Source organism: Eulemur rufifrons, chromosome 18, assembly GCF_041146395.1.
Source record: "Eulemur rufifrons isolate Redbay chromosome 18, OSU_ERuf_1, whole genome shotgun sequence".
Taxonomy (NCBI): Eukaryota; Metazoa; Chordata; class Mammalia; order Primates; family Lemuridae; genus Eulemur; species Eulemur rufifrons.
The window spans coordinates 64149111-64162220 of record NC_091000.1 but is presented as its reverse complement, the minus strand read 5'-3'; positions in this window follow the sequence as shown (position 1 = coordinate 64162220).

The window sequence follows — 13110 nt, the reverse complement described above, 5'->3', positions numbered from 1 at the left end:
TTTAAGGGTTCAGAAGAATCTATATCAGACTTCTAACAGCAATTAGGAGGTATAGATGGAAGAGATTAGGGGTGGGAAACCATGATTGGGAGGATAGTCAAAGGAAACTTTAGCTTTATCCATAATACATTAATTCTTTTTAAATGAGAAGGTATTTATGTTTCACATGTTAATTTAAAATATATTGTCATTATGTGTTTTGTAAATCAATTTAGTTACTATTTATATACATTAAAGCGTACCCATTTTAAGCGTATATTTCATTGGGTTTTGACGGATTTATACCCCAGTGTAACCACCATCACAGTCAAGATAGAGAATATTTCCATTGCCCCCAAAAGTTCCCTTGTACTCCTTTGCCAGTCAATTCCTCTAATGCCAGCCCCAGGCAGCCACAAATTAGAATTTTTCATAGAAGAGAGAAATAAGTGGAAATTAGGAGTGGGGTAGAGGAATTAGGGGAAGATAGAATAGGATAGAGAAAGGAAAAGGTCTACAAGGTATAACCAGAACTCTTTAAAATTCAAATTTTTAAGTATAGTATCAAATGCTGCAAACTATCCAATAAAATGTAGAATGAGATCAAAAGAGGCATTTGTTTGATCCTTGAACGAATTAATTTTCTATCCTCAACTGTTTGTGTTTTGCCCTTTCACTGGATTATGAGCTTGAGAACATATCTTCATCATAACCCTGTGCCTGGCACTAATAGTTGTTGATTTGTTATTTTAAATTTTGAGGAAAGCATTTCACACCCGTGTCACTTAACATCTAGTTTTGATTTCCAGAGTGCTGCTATGAATAATTACTGTAGCTCCCATTCATCTTACCCATCCATTAAGTCCTAGCTTCAGTAGCACCTTCTCATCAACATTTCTTATCTACTGGCTGTAAATAATTTTCTCTTCTGAAATCTGTTAAAGGCTATAGTTAATGTTTACTGAGCACTTATTATATGGCTCAGTTTTTAAATTGTGGTAAAATGTGCACATAAAATTTACCATTTTAGCTATTTTTAAGTGTGCAGTTCACTGGTATCAAGTACATTCACGTTGTTATGCAGCCATCACCACCATCCATCTCTAGAACTTTTTCATCATCCCAGACTGAAAGTCTTAATGGGTAGTAACAATAAACTCCCCCTTCTCCCAGCCCCTGGTAACCACTATTCTTGTCTCTATGAATTTGACTATTCTAGGTACCTCGTATAGATAGAGTCATAGAATGTTTGTCCTTTTGTGTCTGGCTTATTTCACTTAGCGTAATGTTTTCAAGGTTCATTTATGTTGTAGCAAGTATCAGTACTTCATTCTTTTTTAAGGTCGAATGGTATTCTATTATATATACACCACATTTTGTTCTTTCATTTGTTGATGGACGCTTGAGTTGTTTCTACCTTTTGGCTGTGTGAATAACGCTGCTTTAAACTTGGGTGTTCAAATATCTGTTTGATTCCCTGCTTTTAATTCTTTTGGGTGTATGACTAGAAGTGATATTGCTGGGTCATAGGGTAACTTTTAATTTTTTGAGAAACCACTGCACTGTTTTCCATAGTGGCTGTACATCTTACATTCCTACCAGCACGCACAAGGGATCCAGTTTTTCTGCATTGTCGGCAGCACTTGTTATTTTCTGATAATAGCCACCCTAATGGGTCTGAAGTGGTATCTCATTGTGGTTTTGATGAACGCTTTATATTAAGCTTATTTAATTATCATATAATACTTGGAGGTGTAACTACTGTTATCACCATTTGAGAGATGAGGAAACTGAGGCTCAAAGAGTTAAATAACTGCTCTAGTTTTCAGAGAAAGCAATGGAGCTAGTCCAATCCAGGCAGTCTTGCTCCCAGGTCCACAGTCGATTTTTTCCCCCTTATATTATAATTACTTATGTACTGCTTTAATCCTCAACTAGGTTTTTTTCTGTTCTTTTTTTAAGACTAGTCACACAACTAGGTTTTAAACTTTCTTGAAAGTAAGATACATGATGATGTCTTTGAATCCCCAAAGTGCTTAGCATAATTTTCTAAATGATATAGGTAAAAATTGTTTATGGGTAAGGAAATTAAGACTTAGAGATGCTTAGTTAAATTGCCAGCATCATACAAGTAATACAACAAAAGATAAAAATTAAATGGTGTGCTTTTCACCACTTTATAAACATTTATTGACTATAGACTGTTTTTCATGGATTCACATCCTAATAGTTTCTGCCATTTCATAGCAATTTCTTCATATCCAGAGTTCCCTAAACTCCTTTATAAAGTCCAAAAAATTTAAACATTTTACCACCTGCCATTTCGTTAAACTGATCTACAAATCATCCTAAATTTGCATTATATCTTGATACCACTTAATTATGCACCAGAGTTGATTGCATCAGTTAACTTTATATAGTGAAATTTTACATGAAGACTCAAAAAACAAGATTTCACAGAACCTCCTATAATTAAGACTGCTTGACAGTTAAATGCCAGATTTCCTGGCAGAATCTGAACCAACATAAGGAAGTTGGAGTCAGCTGGGAAAAACTAGGACCTGCTTTACCCTCTCCTTAACCCCATTCCATTCACACCTATTCATCTTGAGAAGGAAGAGTTATGGGTGTGTCAGCCATAGGAAAGCAGTGTTTATGCTGAATTTCAATAGGGGAGGCATTTGTGAGCAAAAGATATTAAGGAAACTTCTCAAATATTTAGTCTAACATTGTTCACTTTAATTTGAATATTGATAAGACAATGTCTTTTTTTTAACAAGTCCTCAGAAGAAAGACAAGGCAATATCTAAATTGACAAGGCCACTGCTGTGCAGAGTGTAGGGCACTGGTTACATGCAATAAGTAACTGAACTCACTCAGAATTTTAAAGTAGATCAATGATCTCCATATATTTGCCACTTTTGAGTATGGCTAATTGGATAATCTCAAACCCTTTAGTGAAAATTAGTTGTCAAAAGGCAAATTTGAGGTAAAATATTTTAAATTGGCATTGAAAAAAAAAATTTTCTAGCCAACTAAAAATATATAGAGAAAAAATTAGCCGGGCGTGGTGGTACATGCCTGTAGTCCCACCTACTCGGGAGACTGAGGCAGGAGGATTGCTTAAGCCCAGGAGTTTGAGGTTGCTGTGAGCTAGGCTGACGCCATGGCACTCTAGCCCGGGCAACAGAGTGAGACTCTGTCTCAAAAAAAAAAAATTTTTTTCTAATTACCTATATATCCTATAGTGTAGAAACATTAATTTTAATACTATAAACATGTACATAGGTCTTTCCCCCATCTTCTGAGGACATTTTATTTTTAGTGAGTTTATGAAGGTCTAAGTTCTGGTGCAAAGCTGTGTTGCATTCTGAAGATTAAAAAAACAAAATTCACTTGTATTTGCTTGAGTGTGTTTACGAGCCAATTTCCTTTTGCATTGCTCTGTTTTTGAGTTGTTATAATTGAGCCCGAAGGGGGGTGAATTATTAAACTAAAGCTTTTTTAAACCACACTTGTTTTATTACACTGTGCTGCCTGTTCTGGTCACAAATTTGGGAGTTTGGGGAATTATGGAAATTTCTCACAGCTTTTGGATATTTGGCCTGGGACCACTAATTTCTAGAGCTCCCTTTCAGGAAGAACAAATAAGATCTGCCGGACTTAAGGGGCTGTGAGCTGGATCTGTCTTTATTGGGTAAGGTGAGTCACTTTCTCATTCAAAAAACAAGTCCACCTAAGAAGAAGGATGCTGCCTTAAAATAGAATATAAAATCCTAAGCTTATTTTGAGTGCTTTGGTTTAGTAACGTAAGGCAGGAAGCACTTCCAGTTTGCAGAGTTGCCAACAGGGACAATGTTGAATGAAGGAAGGCTGTAGGCTCCAAGAATCCTGCCTCATGGGGATCACATCTTGTGGCACCAATGAAGGGATTTGAGGTTGGATTGCTTTAATACTTTGTTCATAAGGCATGTTGTTCCTCCAGCTCCAAGCCATGATTCCTAGCCTAGAATGAGAAAGGTAATTAAGGAATGAAGCAGGAGCCTGGGCTTTATTTGGTATTGCTGACACTATTTAATACAAATGAAACACTTTTAAGTAATAAATTCACATACTGGAAGGAACAGCCTTGATCAAAGGGGACAGTGGGATGAGTCAGACAGGTACAATACCGATCTGCCTCTTCGTAGCAGTGTGGCCCTGGGCAAATTCTTAATCTGTCCGTGCCTCCTGATCCTCATCTGCAAATGAAGAATCACCATATACCTTCAAAGGGTTGTGGGTGAGGCTTAGAGATAGTGTGATTTGCCTCATGCAGTGTCTGGCATATGGCAAATACTAAATACCTGCCATTATTATGGTTTGTAACAAAGATGTGAGCTTTTTCTTTCTACTCTGTCTCTTATGTCTGGTTTTGCTTATGGACCAACGTGTATTCCTCTTCTTGTGCCCTCAGAGAATTCTCTCACACAATAGTATTAACAAACATGCCATACATCACTGGAGACTTCAAAAAGAAGTGTGTATAGCGGATGCTTCATGTTATCTCTCTCTAGGGCATGTATACAGCTGGTACACACCTGAATGGCCTACCAGTGTTAAAGTACTAGAATACTTCTAAACTGGTTGGGAAATAACTGCTGGCCCAGGCCTTACCTTCCCTCTCCTCTTTGCCCTGGAAATTGCTGACCCTCTCCTAGACACTATTGCGATCCAGTAAGTAAAGGGCCAGTGCCAGAGCAGCCCGGGGGTGGGTGTGGGGGTGGGGGTGGCTGGTTGGGGGCTGTTCTGACTGACTGCAATGCAGTCTGCCTCTCCTAAATAATGATACATATTATTAATAACATGGAATGTATTATTCTATTTCTTACTTTCCCCTACATGTGGTGGGCCCTGTGTGCAGGTTGCTGTATTGTGGGACTACTGAGCATGGGCATGGTTACATATACTTGAATGAGCCAAGGCTGTCTGCAGACAATATAGCACAGATTAGAAGGGGAAATGGACGTATGCTGTTGTTAAGGTTCTCATGCTACACATGAACCGGTGAAACATTATTTGAAGATAGATTATGATAAGAGTACATTATAAACCTTAGAGAAGCCACTAAATAAAGCAGAGAGGTATGGCTAATAAGCCATTGTGGAGAGGAAATGAAATCATTAGAAACAGTCCAAAAGAAAACAGGAAAGGAAGAAAAGGGAACAAAAGAACAGAACAAATAGAAAAATAGCAAGATGGTAGATTTAAACTCACCCATCTTGATGGTATTGAACATTAAATGTAAATGTTCTAAACACTCCAATCAAAAGGCAGACCTAGATATATGCTGTCTGTAACAGAGAAACCCACTTTACATATGAGGGCACATTTAGGTTTAAAGGAAAAAGATGGAAAAAGATGTACCATGCTAACACTAATTGAAAGAAAACTACATTGCTATCAGACAATGTAGACTTCAGAAGAATGAATATTATCAGGGATGAAGAGGAACATTTTGAAATGACAAAGAATTCAGTCCATCAAGAAGATGCAACAATCCTAAATTTTTACATACTTAGAGGTTCAAAATACACAAAACAAAGATTGTTAGGACTGAAGGGAGAAACAGGCAAACTTACAGTTTAGGGGGAGATTTCAACACTTCTTCCTTAGTAATTCATAGCACAAGTAGACAGAAAGCCAGTAAAAAGATAGAGGTCTTCAACAATACTATCGACCAACTTGACCCCACTGGCATTTGTAGAATACTTCACCCAACAACCAGCAGAATACTTTCTAAATGTCCTTGTGATACTCACCAAAATAGGCCATAAAACAGCTCAGGAAGAGCTGATGTTTCAGTTGGTATCCAGAGACAGGGACAAGCTGAAGTCCCAATTTGAAGGCCATCAGGCAGAAAGAATTCTCTTGCTTGGAAGAGTGGTCAGCCTTTTTGTTCCATTTAGATCTTCAACTGATTAGATGAGCCCACCCACATTAGAGAGGGCAATCTACTTTACTCAGTCTATGGGTTCAAATGTTACTTTTATTCAAAAGTACCCTCAGAGACACAGAAGAATGTGTGTCTCTGAATCATGTTTGACCCAATAGCTGGGCACCCCATGGCCCAGTCAAGTTGACACAAAATTAACTATCACAGAAGGAAACAACAAAGAATAGAAATAAATGAAATAGAAAACTGATGTAAGGATCCGAGGACAAAATAAAAAAAGAAAAAAACAAAAGTGGGAAACAATAGAAAAAGTAAATCAAACCCAAAAGCTGGTTATTTGAAAAGATCAATAAAATGGACAGCCTCTAGATAGGTGGATCTAGCTAGACTCTAACCAGAAAAAAGAAAAAGAAGAAAAGGACACATAAATTACCGATTACATAATTACATGAATTACATAAATTAATGGTATCAAGAATGAATATGGGGATGTTACTATATAGTCTATGGACTTTAAAATGATAAAAATAATATTATGAATGACATACCAATACATTCAACAACTTCCATAAAGTAAATAAATTCCTTGAAAGGATTACTTAAGCTTATTCAAGAAGAAATGGATAACTTGAAATAGTCCTGTTTCTGTTTAATAGATTGAATTCATAAACTTCCCCACAAAGAAAACTCCAGTCCTAGAGAGCTTCACTGGTAATTCTACCAAACATTTAAGGAAGAATAATAATCAATTCTTCACAAATCTTTTTGGATAATGGAAGAGGAGGGAAACTGTCCCAGCCAGCAGTATCTTGATTCCAAAACCAGACAAAGACATTACAAGTAACTACAGACCAATATCTCTCAGGAACATAGACACCTTAACAAAACTTTGACAAATTTTTGCAAACAAGTGAATATGGACAGCAGTATATATTTTTAAAATACAATATGATTAAATGAATTTTATTGCAGGAATGCAAGGTTGGTATAACTCAGTCAATGTAATTCACCATATTAACAAACTAAAAAAAAAATTACATGATCATCCATAGATGCAGAAAAAGCATATGTTAAAATGCAACACACATGCATGGTTAAAAAAACAAAAAAACACAACAAATTAGAAATTGAAGGAAACCTCCTCAACCCAATAAAGGGCATCTACAGATGTTTTGTGAAAATCCCAGGGCAGTATAGAAAAACTCCCCCCCAACTGAGAGAGAACTAAGAAACCAAGGAATGACTCAAACAAGACCAGTCTGGTGAGTTAGATGAGTTTATCAGAGGTTACTTTCTAGGGCACTTGCTCCTGGATGGCACAGGAATTTCTTCCATGGGAGCTTTCTTGTATGTAAAATCTTCATCTGTCCACCCTGTGGTGCTTCCTTAAATCTCTTCCCAGGGAGTAATGCAAAGCTTTTACGTTGTATCTTTGCTTGTTCACCGTGGGACGAATCAGGCAGGCTCAGTACCATTTTCATACACTATCACGCAACCCACGCCATGTTAATGATATTACAATTTCCCACGAGGCAGGGATTTCAGTATTACAGTTAGCTAAAGGGCACTATAGGACAACCAAAGCAGCTTTGAAGCAATGAGGGCCAGTTTGAGCTGGCCATTTCAAGGGCAAGAAAATGCTGAAGCATCCAAGCGGTGGACACTTTTCCGTGTCCAGTAGTTACCTTGGTACCTGTTTCATCTACTTGGTAACAATTTTGCTGAGCACAGTGCTTCCACTATGTGATAGGGAACCTGCATTTTTTTCCCCCTCAACAAAAAACCTAGAGCTAACATTGTACTAATGATGAAAGACTGAATAATTTCTTCCTGTGATGGGAGCACCACTTCTATTCAACATTGGGCTGGAAGTCCTAGTCAGGACAATAATGCAATAAAAAGAAATAAAATACATACAAATCAGAAAGGATGAAATACCATCTTTTGTCACAGATGACTTGATCTATGTAGAAAATCCTAAAGAATTTACAAAGAAAAAATCTACTGAAACTAATAAATATTTAGCAAGGCTACAGGACACACAGTCAATATAAACAAAAATCTGTTATATTTTTATGTACTACTAGTGAAAATTGGAAATAGCATACATAAGCATAAACTACTTAGGGATAAATTTAACAAAATATATGCACGGCCTGTGCACTGAAAACTACAAATCTTGCTGAGTGAAATTAAAGAAGACCTAAGTAAGTGAAGAGATATTCCATGTCACCAATCAGAAGACCTAGATATTGTTAAGGTATCAATTCTCTCTAGATTGAACAACAGAGTCAATGCAATTGCAATACAGTAGCAGCAGGCTCTTTTTTAAAAAAACGTTTTTTATCATAAAATATACATAACAAAATTTAGAATTTTAACCATTTAAAAGTGTACAGTTCAGTGGCATTAAGTACATTCACATTGTTGTGCAACCATCACCACCATCCATCTCCAGAACTTTGTCAGCATCCCACACTGAAACTCTGTACCCATTAAACAGTCGCTTCTCATTGCTCCCTCCCCCAGCCCGTGGCAACCCCCATTCTACTTTCTGTTCCTATGAATTTGACTGTTCCAGGTACCTCACATAAGTGGAATGACACTGTCCATCCTTATATGTCTGGCTTATTTCACTTAGCGTGACGTCTTCAAGGTTCATCCATGTTCTAGTGTGTTTCAGAATTTCCTTTTTTATGGTTGAATAATATTCCATTGTATGGACAGACCACACTTTATCCATTCATTAGTTTATGAATGCTTGAGTTGTTTGTACCATTTGGCTACTGTGAATAATGCGCTATGAATATAGATATACAAATATCTGTTCAAGTCCCTGCTTTCTATTCTTCTGAGTATATACCCAGAAGTGGAATTGCTGGATCATATGGTAATTATGTATTTAATTTTTTGAGGAACCACTTTACTGTTTTCTATGTAAAATAGATGAAGCTTGAAGACATTATGCTAAGTGAAATAAGCTAGATATAAAAGGACACATATTGTATGATTCCACTTACATGAGTATATACAATAGTCAAATTCACAGAGATGAAAAGTAATAGCTCATGTAAATGAAATCATACAATATTTGTCTTTTTGTGTCTGACTTATTTCATTTACCATGTCTTCTAGCTTCATCTACATTGTAGCATGCCAGAAGGCTTTTGTTTTTTTTTTAGAAATTGACAAACTTATTTAAAAATTTATGTGGAAATGCAATGCACCTAAAAGAGAACAGAGAAACAAAGAACAAAGTTAAAAGACTTACATTACGTGATTTCAAGATTTATTATGAAGTCACAGTAACGAAGACAGAGCAGTATTGGTATAAGGAGAGATGTGTAGATGAATGGAACAGAAGAGAGTCTAGAAACAGATACACAGACATATGAGCAATCCATCATTGGCAAGCTGCCAAGTAATCCAGTGAGGAGAGGACAGTCCACTCAATAAATGGAGCTGAAACAACAGGATATCCATATGGAATACAATGAACCTCAAATTGTTCCTCATACAATATACAAACATTAACTTGAACCATAAACTTACATATAAGAGCTAAAATACAAAATTTCTAAAAGAAGACATAGCCGAAATTCTGTATGACCTTGGGTTAGGCAAAGATTTCTTAAATAAGACACATAAAGAACAAACCTTTTTAAAAGAGAAAAATCAATAAGTTAGATTGCATCAAAATCAAAAAACTTTTGCTCTTTGAAAGACATGTTAAGAAAATTAAAAGGCAAGTCACAGAATGGAAGAAAGTATTCACAAAACATCAGGCAAAGGATTTGTGTCCAGAATATGTAAAGAACTCTTCAAATAACCTTCCAAACTGGACAGAAGATTTGAGCAGACACTTCACACAAAAACATAAACAAATGGTAGGTAAATAAGCACATGAAAAGACGTTCAACATTGTTAGTAAGGGAAATACAAATTAAAACCACACTGAAATAATACTACACCTCCTAGAATGGCTGAAATTAAGAAGTCTGATAATACGAAGTGTTGGTGAAAATATGAAACAATGGGAGCTCTCATACATTGCTGGTGGGACTGTATAATTGTACAACATTGTGGAAAACTGGCAGGTTTTTTTTTAAAGTTAAACATGCTCACTATACAATCCAGCAATGTTACTCCTAGCCTAATCCTAGATTGCTCCTAGATTACCAAAAATAAAAGAAAACATAAATTTACCCTTGTTCACAAATATTCATAGTGGCTTTATTCTTAGTAGCCCCAAACTAGAAACAACTCAAATGTCTGTCAGCTGGTGAATGGATAGACAGATTGTTATGTATCTATTCAATATTATATTTCTCAGGCATAGAAAGAAATGAAACGGTTGATACTTATAGCAACATGGATGAATCTCAAAAGCATGCTAACTGAAAGTAGCTCCCCACCAAGGAAGATATACTATATGATTCCATTTAGAAAAAGCAAAGCTATAGTGACAAAAAGCAGTTGGGGGTGGGCAGAAGGGACTGCTTTTTGGGATGATGGGAGTATTCCATATCATTATTGTGGTGTTGGTTACATGACTGAATATATTTGTTAAAACTTATCAAAGCATACACTTAAAATTGGTGAATGTTGGTATGCAAATTATACCTCAGTAATTAAAAGAGAAAAAGAGTATGGATGACTTCTTCCTTCCAGGAGCTGCTAGTCTACCTAGGGAGTCAAGCTAGGCTTCTGAAAAAAGGCCAGGTATGATTAGGTGTCAGATATTGTCAAATTAAACATAACAGATCACACCCAAGGTTGGCAGCTGTGACTCCACGCTCAACAATGGTAACCGGGAGAGCTTGGCCGTGCCACGGGAACAGGGGAGGCGAGTCCAGCTTCCTTCAGGTTAGGAATTCAAAACTGAGGCTTTCTTGTTAACAAGGCGGCATGGGCTTTCCTGTCTCACTCTTTTTGCAATCTGTAAGGGTTCTGGAATCTTCTCTGTGTAAGGCAGTTTAAAGCCACTGTGGGTTTGTTATTATTATTATTGATAGTTAATATTTGTACATATTTATGGAGTACATGTGATATTTTGTTACATGCATGAAAAATGCGTAATGATCACAGGAAGGTGTCTGGGGTATCCACCACCTTGAGTATTTTTCATTTCTATGTATTGGAAACATTTCAAGTGCTCTCCTTTAGCTGCTTTGAAATATACAATACGTTGTTGTTAACTACGGTCAAGCTTATGCCTCCTATCTAACTGTGTGTTTGCACCCATTAACCAGCCTCTCTTTATGCCCCGCCCCCATGCACGCTAGCAACTGTGTTTCCACTGAAATCCACACAGCAGCCTAGCCTGGTGCTGGGGATTTGAAAGAAATACACGTTAGGGCAATCATCGGGTGAATAAAAAACTACACTTGAGAAGTACTGGAAAGTTGATAGTAAGGGTGAACAAATAAAAAGACTATAGAAAAATATGGTTATTCCATATAAAGAATATTTGTGGGCGCAGTCCTGGGAAACACGGTTTTGAGCAGTGATCTACTGGAGAGGAAATGCCAGACCTAGTAGTTCTGATAATAACTCCAAAAAGCAGGAAGAGAAGAACTTTAGGCCTCCATGGGAAAGGGGTAGAATTAGAGATGGATGCCTCGTCCTGGAGAGGGAGGGGGAAAGGGAAGTGTTTTCTCCCTGTTAGGAGGATGTCCGTGGACAACCCATTTGAAAAACAAACACCTCCCTCCTCCCCCCCAAAATTCTATAGGTATGAAGAGTTTGTTTAATTTTTTGAAGAAAAAGTAGAATTTGGAGCCAAGGAGGCAAAATTATAGCTCGGTTGAATTATGATTTTATCAAGAACAGATATATTTCATATAATTTTTCCCCTAGGTTAGAATGTGACTGTATATAGAAGGCAGTTATTCTGTGAGGTTCATGAACAAACGTTTCTGGCTCTTTAGCTGGTTCATTTTGTTAGAGGTGATCATTAAAATCGATTATTAGGCAGGATATTGACAATGGGGGAGACTGTGGGAGGGGTAGGGGGTATGTGGGAATTCTGTGCTTTCTGCTCAATTTTGCCATGAACCTAAAACTGCTCTTATTTAAGGTCTATCTTAAAAATCCATTTTTTTTTTTTTTTTAATTTAGCAAAAGTGGCTTTGACAGGGGAAGAATTGAGACTTTCAAAAAAGTCTAGGAGGTCAGCAGCTCCTGGGTAATGTGTCTACAAAATGAAACAATTTACCATGTTTTTCTGGCTCCAAACAGGCTTCTTTGATGCAATCACATTAAAAGTTAAAATGGAGAAACAAGTCTAAATTTCAGAACACTGAACCTTCTGAATTGGGAAATGTTGGCAAAACATTGGTTATCTGATGAAGGGGATTACTGTCCACAGGGGCACTCACCTTACATTCTCACTGTCTCCTACCTGTCTCTCTCTGGCTAATGGCCCATCCTCTTACTGGTCTGGGTAAGAAAAGGGGGTTGAGCAGAACCGGGTACCACATGGCTGCCTAATGGGATGGGATGGGAGGAAGGTGTGAGTAGGTAGGTGGTCAACACCCTCCTCCCTCCCAGAGCAGCAGGACAGGGCAAGCCTCCAAATTCGTCATTTCTCAGGGGGCTGTGGAAGTGCTACCCACTGTTCTTTCACAAGGGAGCATCGTCTTCAGTTCCATGAAAATGCTTCTCCAGCTGTGGGAAGATTCCAAAGACTGTCATAACATTATTGGGATGCACATCTAGACTGGCGGGGTGGCGGTGGTGGTATTGATAACCATAGCAACAACAGCTGTCACCTAGTGCACACTGGGTAGGTCAGGGACAGTGTGCCCCACATGCATTAGTTCATTTAATCCCCACCACACCCGGTGAGCTAGGAGCTATTATCACAAGCATGTTGCAGATGAAGAAACGGAGACTTAGAGGGTTTCAGTAACTTGCCGGCGACCAGAGCTGCTGGGTCTCAGGGAAGGGATTCCAGCACAGAGGCGCCTGCACTTGAAACCTCTGCTCCTAACCCCTGCACTGCTACTGCCCCGTTGCAATCATCTGAAAGTAATCCTTGCCTTGCTGCAGTCCGGATTCAAAGGAGATTGGGACCTAAGGGGACCGGACCAGGGAAGAGGGGCTCAGGAGTGGGGAAGGGCCTCTGGACGCCATGCCCCTGATGATGGAGGTGGGCAGGATGTGGCCAATGAGAGCAATTCCGTGCTCAGAGC